This window comes from Hypanus sabinus, chromosome 15, assembly GCF_030144855.1.
Source record: "Hypanus sabinus isolate sHypSab1 chromosome 15, sHypSab1.hap1, whole genome shotgun sequence".
Taxonomy (NCBI): Eukaryota; Metazoa; Chordata; class Chondrichthyes; order Myliobatiformes; family Dasyatidae; genus Hypanus; species Hypanus sabinus.
The window spans coordinates 83,550,306-83,571,850 of NC_082720.1; the positions used below are offsets into that span (position 1 = coordinate 83,550,306).

The 21,545-nt window shown below is 38.5% G+C and overlaps 1 protein-coding gene and 1 long non-coding RNA gene across 5 annotated transcripts in view; one reads left to right on the forward strand and one right to left on the reverse strand.

The window, feature by feature from the left end:
- Positions 1-21,545, reverse strand: part of LOC132405639 (follistatin-related protein 5-like) — a 683,401-nt gene that overhangs the window by 449,993 nt on the left and 211,863 nt on the right. The gene's annotated exons all lie outside the window — the stretch shown is intronic.
- Positions 457-21,545, forward strand: part of LOC132405207 (uncharacterized) — a 34,428-nt gene continuing 13,339 nt past the window's right edge. Inside the window, exon 1 of the long non-coding RNA XR_009515791.1 lies at positions 457-532. This is a non-coding gene — a long non-coding RNA (uncharacterized LOC132405207). The remainder of the gene's footprint in view (positions 533-21,545) is intronic.

The following is a 21,545-nucleotide window of genomic DNA, read 5'->3' on the forward strand; positions in this document are numbered from 1 at the left end:
TTTGTAATGTTAGAGATAAACAGAGAGGAAGAGGTGAAAAATTTCTTAAATGCATTTATTTTAATGCAAGGAGCATTGTAAGAAAGGTGGATGAGCTTAGAGCATGGATTGATACTGTATATTGTATATTGGTACATGTGACAGTAATAAATCAATACCAATACAAATAATTAGTTTGTCACAGAATTGTAGCCTTTTAAGGAACAAACATAATAGGAAAAGTAGTTCAGCTGCGGAGTATGTGAATTTTTCAGAGAAAGGCCTATGAAGCAATCAACCCGAAGGTTAGGTCAGATTTCAGCAAACGACCAAGAAATAAATAAGCAAAGGGAAGTAGAATGTGGGGGAAGATTAAAAAAAAATAAACTGGTGAAAATACATTGGGAAATCATCAAATAGCAAAGATTAAACCAACTATTCTCTCACTTCTCTTGAAGAAGAGGAAGAAGAAGAAGAAAAAGGAGGAGGAGAAGATGAAGAAGACAGAAAACTTCTCAAAAAAATCAGAGAACCAATGTATTAAGTGAATGAGGTATGAGCACTAACCAAAAGAATACTATTGGAGAAAATCAAGAGATTGAAATTGGGTAAATCCCTGGAGCATGACATGGCTTTGAAAGATGTAGCTGTGGCAATGATCTCAGTCCTTTAAATTATAACCATTACTTATTTTTTCATATATTTTAATGTTGTTTCTACTGAGATAGGCACTAATTGTTTGTTTGCAAGATCACAGCTTCCAGAACAATTCCTAGGTATTCAAAGGAGGTATATGCCACTTAACGGGGAGTGAGAATTGGAGGAGCAAATTTGTAAGGAGATAGCTGATATTTGTAGTAAGCACAGGGTTGTGATTGTGGGAGATTTTAATTTTCCACACATAGACTGGGAACCCCATAGTGTAAAAGGGATGGATGGTTTGGAGTTTGTAAATTGTGTGCAGGATATTTTTTTGCAGCAATACATAGAGATACCAACTAGAGAAGGGGCTGTGTTAGATATTTTGTTAGGAAATGAAATAGGTCAGGTGACGGAGATATGTGTTGGGGAGCACTTAGGGTCCAGTGATCACAATGCCATTGGTTTCAATATAATTATGGAGAAGGGTAGGACTGGACCCAGGGTTGAGATTTTTGATTGGAGAAAGGCTAACTTTGAGGCGATGTGAAAGGATTTAGAAGGAGTGGATTGGGACAATTCTTTTTATGGGATGTAAGAGAAATGGAGGTCACTTAAAGGTGAAATTTTGAGGGTACAGAATCTTTATGTTCCTGTTAGGCTGAAAGGAAAGGTTAAAAGTTTGAGAGAACCATGGTTTTCAAGGGATATTTGAAACTTGGTTAGGAAAAAGAGAGATATCTACAATAAATATAGGCAGCATCGAGTAAATGAGATGCTCGAGGCATATAAAGAATGTAAGAAGATTCTTAAGAAAGAAATTAGAAAAGCTAAAAGAAGATAGGAGGTTGCTTTGGCAAGTAAGGTGAAAATAAATCTGAAGGGTTTCTACAAAGGTTATATTACGTTTGTAATAGCAAAAGGATAGTGAGGGATAAAATTGGTCCCTTAGAGAATCAGAGTGGAGCCAAAAGAGATGAGGGAGATTTTGAACAATTTCTTTTCTTCAGTATTCACTAAGGTGAAGGTTATTGAGTTGTGTAATGTAAGGGAAACAAGTAGAGAAGTTACCGAAACTATGATGATTAAAGAGGACGAAGTATTTGCACTTTTAAGGTTTGTAAAAGTCGATTAGTCTCCGGGTCCTGACAGGATATTCCCTAAGACCTTGAGGGAAGTTAGTGCAGAAATAGCAGGGGCTCTGACAGAAATTTTTCAAATGTCATTAGAAAACGGGGATGGTGCTGGAGGATTGGCATATTGCTCATGTGGTTCCATTGTTTAAAAAGGGTTCTAAGAGTAAACCTAGCAATTATAGGCCTGTGGGTTTGACGTCAGTGGTGAGTAAATTATTAGAAAGTATTCTTAGAGATGGTATATATAATTATCTGGATAGACAGGGTCTGATTAGGAACCGTCAACATGGATTTGTTCATGGAAGGTCATGTTTGACAAATCTTATTGAATTTTTTGAAGAGGTTACGAGGAAAGTTGACAAGGGTAAAGCAGTGGATTTTGTCTGTATAGAGTTCAGTAAGGCCTTTGACAAGGTTCCACATGGAAGGTTAGTTAGGAAGGTTCAATCGTCAGGTATTAATATTGAAGTAGTAAAATGGATTCAATAGTGGCTGGATGGGAAATGCCAGAGAGTAGTGGTGGATAACTGTTTGTCAGGTTGGAGACTGGTGACTAGTGGTGTGCCTCAGGGATCTGTACTGGGTCCAATGTTGTTGGTCAGACACATTAATGATCTGGATGATGGGGTGGTAAATTGGATTAGTAAGTATGCAGATGATACTAAGTTAGGTGGCGTTGTGGATAATGAAGTAGGTTTTCAAAGCTTGCAGAGAGATTTAGGCCAGTTAGAAGAGTGGGCTGAATGATGGCAGATGGAGTTTAATGCTGATAAGTGTGAGGTGCTACATTTTGGTAGGAATAATCCAAATAGGACATACATGGTAAATGATAGGGCATTGAAGAATGCAGTAGAACAGAGTGATCTAGGAATAATGGTGCATAGTTCCCTGAAGGTGGAATCTCATGTGGATAGGGTGGTGAAGAAAGCTTTTGATATGCTGGCCTTTATAAATCAGAGCATTGAGTATAGAAGTTGGGATGTAATGTTAAAATTGTACGAGGCATTAAGGCCGAACTTGGAGTATTGTGTACAGTTCTGGTCACCGAATTATAGGAAAGATGTCAACAAAATAGCGAGAGTACAGAGGAGATTTACTAGAAAATTACCTGGGTTTCAGCACCTAAGTTACAGGGAAAGATTGAACAAGTTAGGTCTTTATTGTTTGGAGCATAGAAGGTTGAAGAGGGACTTGATAAGAGGTATTTTAAATTGTGAGGGGGATAGATAGAGTTGACGAGGATAGGCTTTTTCCACTGAGAGTAGGGGAGATTCAAACAAGAGAACATGAGTCGAAAGTTAGGGTGCAAAAGTTTAAGGGTAACACGAGGGGGAATTTCTTTACTCAGAAAGTGGTAGCTGTGTGGAATGAGCTTCCTGTAGAAGTGGTAGAGGCAGGTTCAGTATTTTCATTTAAATAAAATTGGATAGGTATATGGACAGGAAAGGAATGGAGCGTTATTGGCTGAGTGCGGGTCAGTGAGACTAGGTGAAAGTAGTGTTTAGCATGGACTAGAAGGGCTGAGATGGCCTGTTTCCATGCTGTAATTATTATATGGTTATAAGATCCCCTCTCATTCTTCTGAATTCCAGAGAGCATGGTCCCAGGCAACTCAATCTCTTCTCATAGGTTAACCTCTTCATCTCTGGAATCAACCTGGTGAAAGCACTTCCTCCAAGGCCAGTATCTCCTTTCTCAAGTATGGAGACCAGAACGGCACGCAGTACTCCAGATGCGGCCTCACCAGTACCCTGTATAGTTGCATAACCTCCCTGCTCTTGAATTCAATCCCTCTGGCAATGAAGGCCAACATTCCATTTGCCTTCTTAATACATTAAGGCATGTTGAATGCATGGAGATGTGGTACTCTAAATTCAAAATTGGCCTGGCCAAGAAGATAGAATAATGATGGAGGTCTGTGACCAGCGTTGTTCCTGAAGGTAAACAGGCGACCTACAAATACCTGAGGATCCTGCAGCTGCATGGAAACCACAATGAGGACACAATGAAGGCTACAACATCAAAGTACCTCCAAAGAGGGAGACAGGTCCTAAAAAGCCAGCTGAGTGGAAAGAACAAGATCAGAGCCACCAACACATTTTCCCTACCAGTCATCAGATACCCAACTGCAATATAGAACATAGAACATAGAATAGTACAGCACAGTACAGGCCCTTCAGCCCACAATGCTGTGCCGACCCAATAGTGTGCTGGCCAGGGAATAAAGTGGAAGCTGCTGACCTCAAGACCCGGAAACTAGTAACAATACATGGAGTATTCCACCCAAAGTCCAATATCAAGTGACTGTACAACCATAGGAATAAAGGAGGACAGGGACTTGGAAATGTCAAGGCCACTGTCCTGGAAGAAATGTGAAACATCCAAGAAATATGTGAGGAAGATGCCCCCTAAGAATGACCTGCTAGGAGAATACTTCAGACAGCAGGCAGGGGAAAGGGAAATGGAAATGGGTGAATCAGAGCCAGAGGACCAGAGGCTATGGCAAGACAAGCCACTGCATGGGATGTACCGTCACCTGATATCAGAGGTGGCTGACAGAAGAAAGCCCAATCAGTGGCCGGAAATCGTAGGGCTGTGGGACAGCATGGATGCACTGCTCTTGGCTGCACAGGAACAGGCACTGAATAGAAGGGCAATAGAAGCAGGGGTCTGTCACACCAGACAAGACCCACCATGCAGACTGTGCAAGGAATCCACTGAAACCATCCAGCAGGGTGCAAGATACGGGCAGGGACAGCATACACTGAGTGACACAACCAAGCTGCAGGAACTGTGTACAGGAACATCAGTGCTGTGTATGGATTGGACATTCCCTAGTCCAAATGGGAAACATCTGAGTTGGTAGTGGAGAATGTCAGAGCTAAGATTCTGTGGGATTTTCCAATACAGGCTGATAAATAGGCACTGGCCACCCAATCAGACGTAGTAATACTGGAAGAGGAACAGAAGAAAACAATAGTAATAAATGTAGCAATGCCCAATGAGAGTCACCATCAAGGAGGTGATGGAGGTGACGTTGGAGAAATAACAGTGCTTGAAAGAGAAGATAGAAAGGATGTGGAAGTTTAAAGCCACAGTAATCCCAGTGGTGATAGGGGCACTTCGTGCTGTGACTCCTGGACTGGGGGAGTGACTCCAATAAACCCCAGGAACAACATCTGAGATCTCGGTCCAGAAAAGTGCACTAATAGGAACAGCAAGGATTCTGTGCTGAACCCTTAAGCTCCTGGGCCTCTGATAGAGGACCCAAGATTAAGGAAGAATACACTAACAAACCATCCATTAGGGGTGAGGAAAAAAAAAATATATATATATGTTTTGGATGAAAATGTAGTTGGACTGAAATGTAAGTTTGCAGCTGGAAAAAAAAATGGCACAGTTGTGGATAGTGAAGAAGATGGTTAAAGGATTCAGCAAGATACAAACCAGATGGAAAATGGCAGATGGAGTTTCATCTGTAGAGTGTTGGACCTTATGAGGTTTAATGTATGAGGAAAGTATACAGCAGGAAGCAGGACCCTTAAGAGCATGATGTAGAGAGGAATCTTGGAGTCCAGTTCATGCTTCCCTGAAAAAAATGGCAACATAGGTAGACAGAGAGCAGAAGTACAGTATATTGTAGGTACTTGCCCTCATCAGCTGGAGAGTTGAGCATAAAAGCCAGGAAGTCAAGTACGAAACTTCAGTTACACAGCAGCTAGAGTATGGTTGCCGTAGTATCGAAGGATGTGACAGGTTTGGGGAGAATGCAGACAAGACTTTTCTAGGTTGTTGTGTGGATTAGAGTGTATTAGCCATAAAGAGAGGAGTTACAGATTTATGCTGTTTCCTCTGGAGTAGCAGAGGCTGAGGGATGACCTGATAAAAATGTATAAAATTACGAGACATACAGTAGATAGGGTCAGATTCTTCTCCCCACTCCACCCCGCGTGGAAATGTCAAATACTAGAGGGCATAGTTACAGGATGTGAAGGGGAAAGATGAAAGGAGATCTATGAGGCAAGTTATTTTTAGTGGTAGGTGGCTGGATCTACTCAGGGGAAATGGTGGAGGCAGATATTATAGTAATATTGAAGAGGCACTTAGGCACATGAACAGGAAGAGGATAGAGAGATGTACAGTGCCTATAAAAAATATTAACTCCCTTGGAAATTTTCAAGTTTTATTGTTTTATAGCATAGAATCACATTGGATTTAATTTGCTTTTTTGACACTGATCAACAGAACAGACTCATTCGTGTCAAAGTGAAAACAAATTTCTACAATTTGATCTAAATTTAGTACAATTAATACACTTTGTAGGAAAAAATAGGAAATTAAGGAAGGCTGACTAGAGGTTAATAATGGCCATATTTAAAATAACCATAAATTTGTAATGAGAACTAAAATCCATCTAGTATTAAAACCAGGGGATTTGAAACAATGGAAAAGAGGATCTGGAAGGAAGAGCTGGTTATCTCATATTTAATCTACATTTTTAATTTAAATCCATCTGGTTGAAATTTCTAGGCTTCAAAAAATTCATTGACTAAAGAGAGCAAAAATTGGTCTTCAACCTTCTCAATGTTGTGGAACAGCATCCACACATGCCTTCTTTTTATCTTTATAGATGGGTAGGCATAATTGGAGTGGGAGTCTGTGATCCTATCTTTCCACAATCAAAGCATCCCTGCCTCTTGCCAATACATTTTCACAATTTGGCTGCTTATGAGCTGGAAATGGAGATAAAAATAATTAACTAGCTCCTAAAGCTCCTGAAATTTGTCAGGTCTCTATGATCATTGGTGGAGTTAGTAATAGAAGCTGAGCCACTGAAAGCATTTTAGAAATGACTATGTGAACAGTTGAATCATACAGGCATTGAAGGCTACAGGCTAATTGCTGAATGACAGGATTAATATGCATGGGCATCTACTTGTTGGCACGGAACTGGTAGGCCCAATGGCCTATTCCATACAGTATGACTCTTTGACTCCCAGGTTTTCAGGCCCAAAATTAGAGGAGATCTTATAGAAAAATATAAACTTATGAAAGGGATTGATAAAATAGAGTCAGGAAAGTTGTTTCCACTGATAGTTGAGCCTAGAACTAGGAAACATAGCCTCAAGATACAGGGGAGCAGATTTAGGATGGAGATGAGGAGGAACTGCTTTTTCCAGAGGGTGGTGAATCTGTGGAATTCTCTGCCCAATAAAGCAGTGGAGGCTACCTCAGTAAATATATTTAAGACAAAGTTGGATAGATTTCTGCATTGTCGGGGGATCAAGGGTTCTGGGGAAAGGGCAGGTAGGTGGAGATGAGTCCACGGCCAGATTAGTTATGATCTTATTGAATGCCAGAGCAGGCTTGACTCGCCAGATGGCCTACTCATGTTCCTATTTCTAATGTTCTTATGAAAGGAGAACTACTGTCGTCTCCCTCCCTCTGTTCAGGCTAAAATGACTGAACCATTCTTTGAGTTGCTCTCTTCAGAAAGATAATGGTTTTATGAAGAACTAACATTTTTTGTGGCGCAAATTATACTTTATGCTAAGTTAAATTCTTTAAATTAATGAATAATTACCTCATCAGCAACATACCTGGCTTATATTAAAATCGATGTGTACCTTAAGAATTGTACCAAGTTCTCATATATTGTTATGTTAAGTGTATTGGATGGGCTTGAGTAGTCTAAGAGTGGATGCACAGACAAAAAGAAATGTTCCTTTCCTTCCTGTCACTTCTTTTGTTATGAAAAGTTAGTTTGACTTACCAGCTAACCTCTAGTATCTTAAAATTACTGATATAGCATCTTGCCTCATTTCTCAGTTTGTATTCAAAACAAGAGAGATGCCAAAATTATCAGATCTAACAAGGAAAGGCTGTTCTGATGAAGGGTTATCCACCTAAAGCTTTTAGACTGCCTTTCTCTCCACAAATGTGGGCTGACCTGCTGAGTACTTCAGCAGTTTCTCTTCCTGTAATTAACTAAGGCAGATTCCATGTCTCAGACACCTAAGGATTGAGAGTGCAATCTGCCAAGCACACAGAATGTGTGTTTCAGCAACAGCTCAGCGCAAGATCAAGAAGGAAAGTAAATGCACTCCATTGCCACATCACCAGACATCAGATGTCTGGACAGGGATCTAGAACATAGAACATTACAGCACAGTACAGGCCCTTTGGCCCAGAATGTTGTGCTGACCTTTCTAATCTAAGACCATTCTAACCCTTCCTTTCTACATAGTCCTCCTTTTCTCTCATCCGGGTACCTATCTAAGAGTTTCTTAAATGCCCCTAATATATCTGCCTCTACCATCAGTCCTGGCAGGGCACTACATGCACTCACCATTCTCTGTGTAAAAAATTTACCTCTAACATTCCTGTATATTTACATTCAATTATCTTAAAATTATGCCCCCTTGTATTAGCCACTTGCACCCTAGGAAAAAGTTTTTGGTAATCCTTTTCTTATCATTTTGTCCATTCTATCAAGTCACCTCTCATCCTCCAGTCAAAGAGAAAAGCCCTAACTCGCTCAGCCTATCCTCATAGGTCATGAACCAGGCAGCATCCTGGTAAATCTCCTCTACAACCTGTCTAATGCTTCCATTTTTCCTCATCTTTTTTATTAGATACTAGTTTTTCTTTCCAATATTTTTTATTAGTTTCTACATAGAAAAATACAGAGTACAAGAAAGTATATATAAAAGGTCAAAAAAGATTTTAAAAACCTACCAATTGTATTATATCTTTTCATAATAATTATTAATCATTACCCCATATTCATGATAATCAATAGTTATATTGAAATATACTAATTTATTACAAAAAATGAATCTAACCCCTACCAAGTCTGAAGCTGCTTATTAAGGAGGAAAAAAAGGTAAAATAACCTCATATAATAAAAATTAATAATAGCCAACACCTGAATTTAAATAACGAATTGAAGGTTTTGAAAATAATTCAGAAAAGGTCCCCACAATGTTTGAAAGTCTTGACGCGATTCAGAAATTGAACAACGAATCTTCTCTAAATCTAAACATGACATAATGTTACATAACCATTGACCATGAGTAGCAGGAAAAACATCTTTCCATTTAAACAAAAGCATCGTCCTAGCTATAAGAGAGCTAAGGGCCAAAATATGTAAATCAGATGCCTTCAGCTTAATAACTTGTTCTGCAACAATACTGAATAGGGCCATTGGAGGGTTAGGCTTAACACTGACTTTGAAGAGTAAGGAGAAAGTTTGAAAAACTTCCTTCCAATATTTTTCAAGATTCAGACAAGTCCAAAACATATGAATTAATGAAGCTTCTCCAATATTACATCTGTCACAGTAAGGAGATATATCCGAATAAAAATGAGATAGCTCATCCTTAGTCATATGAGCTCTATGTACCACCTTAAATTGTATGAGTTAATGACAAGCACATAGCGATGAAGTATTAAACAGTTTAAAAATTTCATTCCAAGTTCCCTCCGATATTGATGTCTATAAATCTTGTTCCCAGAGATTCTTAATTTTGTCTAAAGGAACATTCCTCATCTCCAGTAACATACCATAAATATTAGATATTGAACCATTATGAAAAGGTGTCAAACTAAAAATTACATCTAGTAAGTTCTTATCTGAACTTATAGGAAATGTGCATAATTGAGATCTTAGAAAGTCTCTGATTTGTAGATACCTACAAAAGTGGGTTTTGGGTAAGCTATATTTAGCTGACAATTACTCAAATGAAAAAAGGTTTCCTCCAACAAAAAGATCCTAAAAACATTTAATACCCAACTTGTCCCATTCTTTAAAAACTAAGTCGGTCATGGAGGGTTTAAAAAATGAGAAAAGATGGTACTTGAAAGGGAAAATCTAAATAAACCAAAGTGTTTTCTAAATTGTATTTGGATCCTCAGAGTATGTGTAGCTATTAAATTATCAGTTAGTTTACTTACAAATAAAGGAAGTGAGGATCCAGATACTATTTTATCAAAAAGAAAGCTGAACAGATTGCCAGATGTTCAATAATCCACAAAGGCATCTGGAGAAGAGGAAATTGAGGAACAGAAAACGTGGCTGTATTTGCTTAAGTCTCTTTTCTAACTTTTTTTTTTGAGGTCAGCCCTTTTGCAAAATGGATATTACACAGAATGAATTGATATCATTGCCTTCTACTGAAAAAGGATGAACATTTGTCCAGGATGTGCCATAAGAGATTATTAAAGTCAATATCTTCATTTTAGAAGGAAGATCACCACTATTACAAGTCAGCAAAGTGCCATAATGATATAATTAAACAGAAAAATTGTTGCAGGATGCCTCTTGTACATGTGGGTAGATGATACTGTGAGATGACAGCATTGGAGAATCTAGCAAGCACGCAAGGGATTAGCTGGGGTGGGTGATGTATATTTTTCTTGCTTATGTCCCATTCTTGCAAAATTTGACAGATGCTAAACATAAATTTTGCATCAGTCATGTTTTTTTCCTAAATTCACTATCATCATGGGCACTGAATAAAGATTATCTGATTAGATTAAGTTTTGTTCTGCTCATTAGGGCACACTCCATGATAAAACCCTACATTAATTTTATTCACAAGTATTTGTCTGAAAACAAATTAATTACCATCCTTTGTTTTCGCTAATTCCCCAAGGATGCACACTGCTTGCAGCTGACAGCATGGACAACTGATATGCACAATTCCTGAATTAACATAATGGGTATAATAGCATACTGGCTGCACTACTGAACTGGTTATCCAGAGGCCTGAACTAACGTTCCAGTGTTGTGAGTTCCAATCTCACTACAGCAGCTAAGGGAGCTTAAATTCAGCTAATTAAATAAATCTGGAATTCAAAAAGCTAGTTTCAGTAATGTTGACTATAAAACTACCAGATTGTAGTTAAAAACCCATCTGGTTCACTAATGTTCTTCAGAGAAAGTAATGTGCAGCCTTCACTCAGAATACAAAACACCACAAAAAATGATAAAGCAACTGGCATCACTGAATTGGACAAAGTGACAACTCATCCAGCAAGTTCTTTAAATCCATCTTTAGAATTGTGCCAAAATTGTGTCCACAAACTAACCACATTTTAAATACATATTTAGAGATAGCACATCAAGAGGACAGATTCTTCCAGCAAATATGACAATCATACTTAAATGATAGTCAAATTAAATAAGTAATACAAAAATAAAAAAGTAGTGGGCGAGTGTTCATGGGTTCAATATTCATTCAGAAATTGGATTGCAGAGGGGAAGAAGCTGTTTCTGAATCATTGAGTGTGTGCCTTCAGGCTCCTGTACCTCCTTCCTGATGGTAGCAATGACAATAGGGTATATCCTGGGTGATGGGAGTCCTTATTGATGGATGCTGTTTTTTAAGGCATTGGTCCTTAAAGATGTCCTGGATGATTTATGCCGGATCGGATCATAGCCAATGATAGGCCTTATCCCAGTTCAAGATAGAGGTGAAATTTGTTAAGGATATTCATGTCATTTATGCCATCAGTAACTAATGAGAGAGTGAATCATCTCCTTAGTCCATGCCATTATCATTACTATATATACACCTGAGTATGCTTGGTGGGGTGAGACAGGGTTGTGTGTCAAACAATACAAATATAACTATGTGGCCGAAAACCAGTTTACTATCCTTTGTTTTCACTATTTCCCGAAGTGTAGAAGTGTAAATGCCAAGTATACTGCTCCAGAAATAGGTCATAGATTGATTATTTGCTGGTGACTCACTCTCCTCCTATTTCCCGAAACTTTGCTTGCCGTTTATACTCCTCATCCCTAAAAGAATGCAAATCCTCGGTCATGTATTTAATATTTCAGAAATAGTTGAGTAATATTGTAAATATATTATTTGATTAAGCTTTCTTTGTTGTTTACATAATGCATTTTGGGTTATATATGCAAAAATATGTACATGGCATATGTTATCATGACACCATGTCATATGTACATGCCCTGTTAAAGTAAATTGAACCTAAGACACATTATTCCTGGCTCCATAGTTTTCTTCCATTAAGTTTTATGTATTGGAGTTACAAAACTTAGCAGTTGCAACAAGGGTGGGATAAAACAAATTTAAGAAGACTACATACTTGTTGAAGTGCAATGAGACCCTCAAGTTAAAACAAAACAGCGGTGCATGAGTTGATTGAATATTTTTCTAAAAAGGCAGTAAGCAGATGAGTTCCAGGGTTCATACACAGAGTACTGGGTGATAATAATCATAAGTCTAATAAAAGCAGAAATGGCTGGTTACATCGGAAAGCTAAGCGCATTTGATTGAACAATAGGCAACTGGCTCACGTATAACTCAACAAATTGAGTGATATCTGGAAGCAAATGAAATAGCCACTGAGAAGCAAGTACCCATTTTGCTGAATGAATTAGATTTAACGGCATATAGTTTGATTAGAAGTATCACTGCTCCAACCAAAGCAACCAAAATGAGTATTGCTGATATTGTGAAAGTAATGCAGGGACATTTAGAATGGAAACTATTGTTGACTGCAGAACACTTTAAGTTTCAGAAGTGAAATGAAAAGGAAAGGGAGTCCATTTCAATGTAACATGAGTGAATCTGCAGATGCTGGAAATAAATAAAAACACAAAATGCTGGCAGAACTTAGCAGGCCAGACAGCATCTATAGGAGGAGGTAGTGGCGATGTTTCAGGCCAAAACGTTGTCACTACCTCCTGCCATAGATGCTGTTTGGCCTGTTGAGTTCTGCCAGCATTTTGTGTTTCCATTTCAATGTACACAGCTGAATTGAAGAGACTGAGCATTGTCAGTTTGGTAATGCCTTAATAATGCACTGAGAAATTGTTTAACTTGTGGAATCTTACAAGAAAGCATTCAGAAACTGCTCCTAATAAAGCACAACTCACATTTAAAAGAGCAGTTGAAACTGTTGTATCAATGGAAATAGCAGTCACAATTGACTTGCAGTCTGGAATGAAAGTGAGCATGAACTAAAGTGAAATGTCTAAACACAAAAGAGCCTGGCCAAACAAATTGTGTTACCATTGTGGCAGGGGCACAAGTACACCAGACTAATTCAGGTCTAAAGGTGAAACTTGTTGAAAATGCAAAGTAGGGCACATACAAAGAACATTGCATGCACAGAGAAGAGAAAAAGCTAACAGTCAAGTTGAGGTTTGAAAAAGAGCACTAATCTGCATGCTGTTGATGAAAAATCCGATAATGATGAGAGCGACACAGGACAAGGTAGTCTTGAGATTTGAAATCTAACAAGAGACAAGCAATATGGTTTATACCAGAAGTGAATGGCAAATTAATTAAAATGGAATTAGATACTAGTTCAGCTGTTTCAGTCATTCCACAGTATGACTTTGAATGGCATTTCAAAGATACTGAACTGAAGCACGTAGATCTCCAGATAGAGAGTTATGCTGAAGAAAATATAGTTCCTGTGGTACTGACATTTGTAGCAGTGAAATACAACAACCAAGAAGCCACACTAGGCTTATATGTGGTATAAACAGGACGGCCAGCATTGTGGGGGCATGAGTGGTTGACTCAACTGCAACTTGATTGGAGATCCACCTGTAATGTGGATGTAACATTCCTTGTAATAGAGACAATCTAACTAAAAAAAGGTAGAGGATGATGCCACAGCAGTGTTCAACAGCGGTCTTAGGAAACTCAAACATATCAAGAATAAAATTGTGTTAAATGAAAATGCCACACTGAAGTTTTACAAAGGCTGTCCGGATCCTTATACCATCCTTATAGCCAGAGAGCTAGGTTGCTTGGAGGATAAAGAAATTCTTTCCAAGTTTGAGAGGAGTTCATGGACAATGTCAGTGTTCTCAGTAGCTCTGTCAGGATCTGTGGTGATTTTAAGGTCACCATCAACCCTGTGCTGAAAGTAGATCAATATCCTCTAACAGGATAGATGATACCTTTGCAAACCTTTCTGGGGAGAAACACTTCAGTAAAGTGGAATTAGCTGAGGCATACCTACAGATGGAGATGAGTCCAAATTGCTTTTTAGTATAACACAAACACAAAGGGCTTTATCGCTACAACAGGCTTTTTCTTTGGAGTAGCATCTGCACCTACACTCTGGATGAAGACTATGGAACAGGTGCTGCAAGGATGTCCAGGCACTCTGTTACTTGGATGACTTCATTGCTACCCACAAGGATGACATGGAATATCTCCAAAGTCGCAAAACAGTGTTAAAAAGATTAGAAGATTATAGGCTCAGAGCGTGACCCAACAAGTGTGAATTCTTTAAACCAACCACCACTTCCTGTGGTTGCACTATTGATGCACAAGGAATACACAAGTGTACTGAGAAAATCCAAGCAGTGTGGCCTAAAGTAGAAGGAGATGAGTTATACAGCTTTGGTTACATGCACATGAAGTTCAATACTTTGAGTGATTATGCAGAAAGTTTGAAGTTAATAACTCAAATCCTTGTACCTTAGGCCACAAACTTATCAATCACCCCCACTGTGGACACTTTCTGGAGGTCCAAGATCTGTATGCTCCACGACCGCTGGACTAAGTGTGTAAATATAGGAGGGGACTATGTTGAAAAATAAATGAGCTAGATTTTCTAAAATTGACTCCTTCTACCTTAGGCCATAAACTTATCAATCACTCCTCTATAAGCAACATTTTCAGATGTTTAGAATATCAAAATATTTGGATAGCTTCAACATTGATAAAATATAAATAATAATGAAAATTGTGATAAAATACAAGATAAAGGGTCAACATAATGGCACAGCTAGTGAAACTGTTGCCTCATGGGTCCAGTGGTCTGGCTGCTGTCCTGACTCCCTGTGCTGTCTATGTTCTCTCTCTGACCACATGGGTTTCTGTCAGGTTTCTCATCCCAAATATGTCCAGCTTGGTAAGTTAATTGGTTACTGTAAATTGCCCTTAGTGTGTGAAATCTGTGTGTAACTAGATGAGAACATGAAGAGATAAGTTACAGCAAAAGTTAATGTGGAATGGGATTGTGTTGTGAGCTAGGTTAGTTTTGAAAGGCCAAATGGCCCATGTTTTAAGGAAATATGGTAACATAGCAAATATATGACATAAGCAATTATGAATAAAACAAAAACATAACTGCCAAATGAACCTCAATATAGATATACAGTCGGCCCTCCTTTTCTGTGGGGGATTGGTTCCAGGACCCCCACGGAACCAAAATTTGCAGATGTTCAAGTCCCTTATTTAACATGTATCAGTGTGTTGGTCTTTAGGACCTAGCGGAACCCCGGAATTTATTTAACTTGTCTCTGTGCGGTGGACATTAGGACCTGGCAGTGCAGCTCCGAATCCGCAGTGTTTCTGTTCACAAAAATAATCACGATCACGATTGAAAATAAGGTGGAAGTAATAAAGCGATCGGAAAGAGGTGAAACATCATCGGTCATTGGAAAAGCGTTAGGCTACAGTCGGTCAACGATCGGAATAACTTTAATGGAGAATGTGAAAGGCCCTGCCCCAATGAAAGCTACAATTATTACTAAGCAACACAGTGGTTTAATTATTGAAATACATATGTTTCTTAAGTGTTTTATATGGATAGAAAGGTAAAATATGTACTATATACTAAGAAAAACGTTTGACTAACTGACACTAAATAATACGGGATATACCTGTTCCGACTTCAAACCCGACTTAAAGACGGACTCAGGAATTGAACTCATTCAGAACCCGGGGACTGCCTGTACTCTTAAGTCATTTCTAGATTACCTATTACAATGCAAATGCTATGTAAGTAGTTGTTATACTGTATTGTTTAGGGAATAATGACAAGAAAAAAGTCTGTGCATGCTCAAGCAATGAGTGCTGGAGAGAGAACTTCCGGGTTTTTCTGATCCGCAGTTGGTTGAATCCGTGCATACGGAATCCGCTGATAAGGAGGGCCGACTGTATGTATGGGTTGAATGGCAATTAAACTTGATTTGAGATTCTCAATTCTGGAAGGGTGACCGCTAAACAAAAAAGCAAAGGAATGTTAAGTCAATGACAGGTAGATAAATGATCAGGTATAGCAAAACAGGGGGAAAAGTCTGCAAACAATGTGAACAAATCACTGGAGCTTATTTCCAGAAGCATGAAATTGAAGAGATAAATTACCTTAAAATGTATAGAACCTTGGCTAATTCTGTACTTTGCATTACAATAGTACAGAGGTGATGGAGAAAATTAGAAGAATAGTGTCAATAATTGTCCGTTTATAAATGGAAGGAAACATTATATGCCTCTATTCTCTGCTTGGAGTGCAGGACATTAATTCAGTAAATGAGAAGCTAGAAATGCACTTAAGGGAGAAAGCAATGAAAGATTTGTGACTGATAGGTGAAAAGGATGGAATTTTGTGTAAATCACAAACATCAGCTCAATTCTACTAGTATGAAATAACTCGGTTTTGTCATGAAACGTTGGGTGTGGCTGCTTATATTCCAGGCACCAAACAGAACTTATCTGTTTAATCAATTTCTCCCTCTGGGGTTTTGTTTTGATTTTAGGTTTTTAACAAATCATTGCGAGCCAAATCAATACAAACTCTGGACCACTCAATATATAATGCACCAGTTAATTTTCTTTCAGCTGCGAGTGCTTCAGCATTGCTGCACTGTAGAACTCGCTGTTTAGCTTTCCAAATCATAACATTATAAAACCCTTGAAGGAGCAGTCTCTAAATTCTGTTATTCTGGAATCGATTGAATTGATTTAATGTGAGGAATATTTGGAGTATGTTGCTAAGTTGTGCAACCATCAAGACAGATTTGAATTAAACAATAAACTGTGAGAAGAAGATGCCAGAATGCGACTGGAATCCTTAACAGTTCCCCCTCAAGTATTCCTTAATTTGATTTATCTCCTAGCAGGATTTTTTTTAGCTTAGCCAGATAAGGATTGCTTTGCTGATGAATAGAGCACATTTCCTCTGTCCTCATGCCTTACTGCCACCTTTAAGTTAATAGTAGCAGGGTAAGGCTCTTTCATTGCTAGCACAATATGTACCTAACCTGGATCTCATCCAGCTCTATCTCTGTATTATTTTATTCCTTCTACTGTCCTCGTGGGGTGCCATAATAACATAGCTGTAAGAGCTACACTATTGCAGCTCAGGCTGTTGGAATTTGGAGCTGAATCCCAGTGTCCTCTATGAGGAGTTCTTACGTTCTCCCCATGGTGTTTCCTCTGGGTGCTACAGTTTCCTCCCGCATGGGTCATTGTAAATTGTCCCGTGATTAGGCTAGGATTGAATCAGTGGTCTGCTGGCTGCACAACATGAAAGGCTGTAAGGACCTATTCCGCACAATTTTCTTCAGTTTGTCTGATATTTGCCTGGCAAAAATTAAGCCTAATGACACTATCAGGTGCACAGTAGCTATTGCCATAATTATCGAAATGTTAGTGCATAAAAGTGCTACTTAAAATCTTCCCTTATTAGTATTTCAAAACACGAAGTAATCCTGATAGCTCTTTGGAAAAAAAACATATGATTAAAAGGTTCCCAATGTAACGTTGATGTTTATACGCAGATTGTGTCAGTCTTGATTTCCGTGTTCAATTTGTATGCGCGAACATCACTGAGGGCCTCCTTGGTTACTGCAGCACCTTGATGCTATACTGCTCGATTCTAAATGTTTAACTAACTGCTGGACTGACCAGAATGCATCTTGTGGCACTGTATTCAATCAATGGTAGTAAATCATGTAGAGTGGGCCACACACACTCAGATTTGCTGTTTCCCCTCTCTGCATTTCCTTTAACCCCTGTGGCAGCCTTTTCTATGGTTGGTTTTCCATCAAAGAGGTCTTTTAAGTTTTGACCACCTTCCTAGCATTCAGCACTGTAATGATATAACAGCTAGAAGTTCAGCATTCAGAGTGTCACAAGAACTGCATACCGTAGTTTCCATTTCAGTATGTGAATCAGGCCAAAGGCCACAGCGTTGCTTCTATTCGATCACACACTGGAGTGGACATTGGAACTTTATATAGCACCTTTGATGTATAGACAAAGTGTCCTATAATAATTCCTTTTTTTTAAATGAATTGCTTTTAAGGGACCAGGAATATTTCCAGTGGATTACCCAAGCATCTCGGGTTACCTTAAAAGTCAACCCACACAATTTGATCCTATATAATGTGGATCAAATGAGATTCTCTTTCAATGGAAAATGTTGAACCTTATGGAATTTTACAGAAATTCCTCACATTGTTAAGTATCTCAAATGATTAAATTATAGGGGAACAGCTCTCTTTAATAAGTCCAAGATTAATTTCTTATAGCAAAGACTGAATTATTGAGCAGCAGCAGAATCTATTGTAATTTCTTCTAGTATTTACCCACAGTCATTTTTATGGAACTCAGACTACCAGATCCCAGCCTGAAATAATGAACTACTTTGATTTAAAGTATACTGGTTAAACATGAAATGTAACCAATAAAAAACACAAAATACTGGCAGAACTCAGCAGGCCAGATAGCTTCTATGGGAGGGTTTCGGCCCGAAACATCGTTATTACCTCCTCCCATAGATGCTGTCTGGCCTGCTGAGTTCTGCCAGCATTTTGTGTTTTTTATTTATTTCCAGCATCTGCAGATTCACTCGTGTTGCCTATGAAATGCAACCACACGTTTCGTGTTTACTTTGGTCCTTCTTGTGATTGAGTGATATCATACCTCAACACTATGTAGTAATATATCTGAGAAATGTAAGTCAAGTGACTATGTATGTTGTTAAAACAGGGAGTAGAAGAAATTAATAATGGATCTTATTGTAAATTTACATTGGTTTCAGAGCTTACTACAAAGATTTAATAAGTCATCAGCCCATCATCTTAGTTCTTAGAGAAGTTTTTTATCTGTTACAACAATTTGGACTCATTAACTCACTTTATACGATACAAAAATTATATCTCCCCTTAACTCATCATACTGTGAGCATCAATGTATTCCTATTCCATCCCTGAACAGTATTACAAACCTTATTTAAAATTAGTCATTCAGAAAAATAAATCATTTTCTTCTTATTAGTATCACTTACTCACATGACAGTAATGAACAACTGAGACAGAGGACTGAAGAATGCTCCTTATGAGACTCTTCAAAAAAAATCACACTCTGTATTATCATCAGTTCAAAGAAAAGTGATGAGGTAATACATAAGACACTCTAGTTTTCAGTCCATACCTCTGCTGAATAACAAACTAGACTCCTATAATTGGGAAGTGTGCCTGCAGTATTGACTTTTACATATTATTGTTAAAATTCTGAATAAAATGTCACAGTAGATATATATTATCCTTGTCTAATTTAACTTGTTAATGCTACAGAGTGCATTTTTAAAAGTTCACTAAATCATCAATCACTTGTCTGTATATCTTTCTTTCTGTTGAGTAATACAGATTGATACTTGGAGTATTACTAAATGTTTGAGCCAATACTATTTTCTAATTTTTGGGTTCTAAACAGCCCCAATACAGAGTCCATGTACCCTTTTCCAGTTTGGTAGATTTATTCATACATTTTGTAATTTACTCTACTCCAATTGATTGTCTGCCCTTTATTTGGGGAATAAATGCAGATTAAATGACTGTTTTGGAGAACACTCAGTCTACAAGGGTGACCGTGAATTTTCAGTTACCCATCACTTTAACATCCCATTCACATTCTGATCTCTGTGTCTTTGGCTATAATGAGTAAGGAACAGCAAATCATCTTCCAATGAGTCAGTTTACTGCCTTTAGGATCTGATTTTCACCATTTCAGATAATCAGCTATCACAGCCTTGCATCTCATGTTTCCACCATTTATTTTCTTTGTCCTTATCCGGTAATTTCAGATTCCACAGATCTCCTATTTGCATCTCTACCTTCACCTGATATGCCTTTCATTATGATCTTGACACCTGCTTTCAATCAATACCACTATCGCTTATTGTCGTTCAATGTCTCCTGGTCTCTATCCTTCCTTTTTGATAGCTCTCTTCATTTCCCCCTTCCCTGCAATGTTAGTAGTGTTCATCGCCCTCCAACATCTTCATAATTCTGCTGAAAGATCATTGACCAGAAATGTTAACTCTGTTTCTCACTTCATAGATGCTGTCTGATTTACTGAGCATTTCAGCATTTTCCTTTTGCTTTTACAGGCAGCGTGATTGCTTCATCCATAATTTAGTGGGAAAGGGGGTTATCGTGAGTGCATGACTGGACAATACCCAGTTCTTCAGCAGGAATCGAAGTGAGACACGAATATGAAATCATGAACTTTAAATAAAGTAGAACGACATGAGGCAGACATGGTGTCCGCAGAGTGCTGTATCATTAGCTCCATTACTGCTCTGCAGCAGCTGGGCTTCAATTCATGCAGAAGGAAATGGCCCATAATTGCCTCAGTGAACAGGAAGGCTGTCATCTGTGATTCACAAACAGCTAACTTAACTTAGTAAATAATAGAAGATTGCATGTACATATGCATGAGTGCCCATTTTTCTCTTTTGTAAGCCAATCTTTCAAAAGTGTAATATTCATCCTTTTTACAACACTGCATATAGCCCAATTCCTTCTCTGTATACATATTTTTAAACCTCCAAAACACAGAACTGAATTCCTGTGTGATTTATCTGCCTGGTTCCATAACTTTGATGGAAAAGCCATGGAAACCCTAGGGAATTCTCTACTTCAGAAGCTGAAGTTACTGTGGACTAGAAGGAGAAGCCCAGCAAAAAAGAGCATCTCATCTTATTTGTCACTTCTCAACCTAGAATCAGATCTTTCTCACTCACATCTTCTATTTCCAGGGCAGAAGTAGGCATGGAGGGTAATGTATAGATGTGGCATTGCTGAAAACTTTAAATTAAGAGCCCCAAAACTATGTAAAGGAATCATGATACATATTTAAAGAAGGCAATCCAGTAAAATATAGACTGTGTGCCTAGTTAAGCTGCCAGCTGCCTGTAATGTTTGTAGCATCCAGCCAGTGCTAACTGCCTTCTTCACTGAATTCCAAACCACATTCACTCTGCCCACTACAGTCAACTGGATCTCTTGCTTGCCAGCCATTTTAATTTTCTTCCTCTTTACCACGCCAACATTCATTCATCAGCCTCCTTTATTGACAAGATGAGGTTAAATGAAAACTAGAGGAAAAGCACCCCATATTTCACTGGGTATTCTATAACCTAATGGCATGAACACTGAGTTCTCCAACTTCTGGTAATCTTTATCCTTCTCCACCTGTTCCATCTGCCCATTACCCCCACACTCTGTCCACTAATTCCCCTCCCCAACTCCTCCCATCTCTCTCTTTCCAAATTCCACTTCTCTTTCTTATCAGATTCCATCATCTTCATCTCTTTCTCACTTCTATTTATCTCCTCCCAGATTTTGCTACTATTTTCATTTTCCCCTCTGCCTATCAACACCACACCACCCACTTGCATCCAGCTATTGAACATAAGAACATAAGAAATAGGAGCAGGAGTAGGCCATCTGGCCCATTGAGCCTGCTCTGCCATTCAATAAGATCATGGCTGATCTCGCCATGGACTCATTTCCCACTATCAGCCTTTTCCCTATAACCCTTAATTCCCCTATTATGCATAAATCTATTCAACCTTGTCTTAAAAATGTTTACTGATGTAGCCTCCATTGTTTCACACGTCAGAGAATTCCACAGATTTACCATTCTCTGGGAAAAGCAGTTCCTCCTCATCTCTGTCCTAAATCTACTCCCCCTGAATCTTGAGGGTATGTCCTCT